At 42.9% G+C, this 2,500-nt stretch overlaps 1 protein-coding gene across 1 annotated transcript in view; it reads left to right on the top strand.

Moving 5' to 3' along the window:
- The window catches only part of usp53a (ubiquitin specific peptidase 53a), a 50,317-nt gene that overhangs the window by 44,663 nt on the left and 3,154 nt on the right, over positions 1 to 2,500 (top strand).

Below are 2,500 nucleotides of genomic sequence, written 5' to 3'. Positions count from 1 at the left end.
GATAGCACCACACTGAGGGCCTGATTTACTAACAGGATTGCGCCCATTTCTGGCGTAAAATAGCGGCCGTAAACATAAAACGGTATTTACTAAGGGGGCGCATTTGAGTAGAGTCGCATATTAACGCTTTGAGGGTGTGTACCTGCAAACAGGTGGGATGGTTCGGAAACGTGGGTGGTAACGTAGGCGTGAATCGCTATTTAATGGGAGGAGTGCGCCCAATGATGAACTGTGTGGTATTTACTAAACTGCCTGGGGAGCGCACGTCACTGATTTGCGTTCTAATTCTCCGCCTCATAAAAGCACGTCTTAACCAGGAAGCGCATTTCCACTGAGTCTGAAAACGTTGATATGGCAGCAGCAAGGCGAAGTCATAGACAGAGATAGCGAACAGAAATATTTTTTTCAACTTGTATATTTCATATATATGAAATTAAACTTTCCGAACGTAATTGGAGAAATTGATCGCACCCACATGCAAACAGTCCCACCTTCAATCCACGAACACGTTTACCGAAACAGAAAGCACACATATTCAATGAATGTCCAGGTCATATGTGATGCCAACATGACCATTACTTACGTGGTAGTGGTCTGTCCATGACAGTTTTATCTTCCGGAATAGTGCCATCTATCCATGATTGAGCAACGGTGATTTTGGAGAGGCCTGGCTACTTGGTAAATGTATTTGTTTCAGTGGGGATATATTGTAGTGAACCCATGTCCCTTGTAGAACGTATTAATCTCGCCATGTACACATCTATATTGTTATAATAGACAGTTTATGCATTAATGCCACCAATAGCATATTATTTATAATCGTGTTCTTTTAAACATCTCGCTGTAGGTGATGGCGGGCAAAACAACAATACAACCCATTCAGGTTCAGTGATTGAGCGAACGTGAACCAATATATCTATCTCGCAATATATCTATTTTGCTGAACCTAAGTTTTTTCTTCCTCGAATCTCCATGGTGGCAGTAACTTGCTGGCAAGTTCTCCAGTCTTTTAACGGTGCGCTAAATAATGATTGCCCTGCGCGTTCTGGCTTAATAAATATCACGGAAAATGCGGGGAAACACTGTGCGTTAATGTGCGCCTGGCAAAGGTGCAGATTAAGATGCGTTCGCAAATCAATGTTAGTAAATCAGGCTCTTTAAAGGGCGGAGTAAGCACAGTTTGCCCAGCGCAGATCTGGCTTGATAAATACCACAGAAAATGCGCAAAAAATACCGTGCGTTAATCTGCGAACGCAGATTAAGCAGCGATTGCATATTAGTAAATCAGGCCCTGAGTCATTTTCTGATGGCACCACACTGCTGAACATGGCTGGATTCTGATGCCCCCTGGTGGCGACTCACGTGTACTGGGCAGCTGCAGCTTTTGAGTCCACACTCAGAGTTTATGGCCTGAGGGCCACCACATCAGGGCCAGAAGTGGAACTGAGCCAGCTCCATTGCAGAGGCCACTATGTCTCGGTTGATTTCAAATTTTACACCTCTGTCTTTTGCTGTTTATTTGACACTGGTGAGGTGACTGGTATGGTATGTCGGCATATTTATATAAGGTGTGTAATGATTCACCACAAATTAGAAACCGGTTGTAACGTTGAAGATGAGACTACCTCTGTACACAGACCTCTGGATTGGTCTAAATGGACCATGAACGGTCGATGGCCCAATTCTAAAGTTGTGAAGCTTTGCTGCTAGTTCTTCTTGAGTATAAACTACACTGCTGTGGGAGACTTGCTGATCTAACTGTACAAGACCTGTGACTCTCAAAGCACTAGCACAATGACGTGGTGGTTACATTTGTCTGACATTAAGTAACCGAAACAATGACGTTTAATTCTAGAATTATGGAATCTTCTAGATTCTTCTAGATTATTATTGGTCGGACAATAAGTAACAAAAATACTTGGGGTTTTTCTTTTATGAAACATGTCTATTTGAAGGTAAACAACGGCACTTTTTGCTTATTTTAATTTGTAATGATAAAAAACTGTCTACATTTAACAAACAAACTGTATCAGATTACATCGTACAGCATCGCACCGAATTGGTCATTATTAAAACGCATCATCCGTATGTCCCGTAATGTCCAAGCATGGAACTAGATATGTATTGAATCATCTTATAAGGGAAACATGCACCCATCTAATTCATATGACCTGATTATGGTGATAAGGTCTGTGTGCTGGTCCTCCTATTGGATAACTGTTCTTTGTGCTGGTCCTCTGATTGGGTGACTGTTTTGTGTGCTGGTCCTCCTATTGGATAACTGTTCTTTGTGCTGGTCCTCTGATTGGGTGACTGTTTTGTGTGCTGGTCCTGTTTTGGCCTAGTTTTGACCCCTGTTAGATAACAGTTCTCCTGCTGTGTGTGTGCATGTGTGCCTGTGTGTGTGTGTGTGTGTGCATGCGTGTGTGCGTGTGTATGTGTGTATGTGTGTTTGTGCGCTTCAGGCGATGTCTGCTGTCTGCACTCATGAGCACACGCA

Source organism: Sprattus sprattus, assembly GCF_963457725.1.
Source record: "Sprattus sprattus genome assembly, chromosome: 21".
Taxonomy (NCBI): domain Eukaryota; kingdom Metazoa; phylum Chordata; class Actinopteri; order Clupeiformes; family Clupeidae; genus Sprattus; species Sprattus sprattus.
The sequence above is the reverse complement of the archived record's forward strand: the minus strand, read 5'-3'. Positions and strand labels throughout refer to the sequence as shown.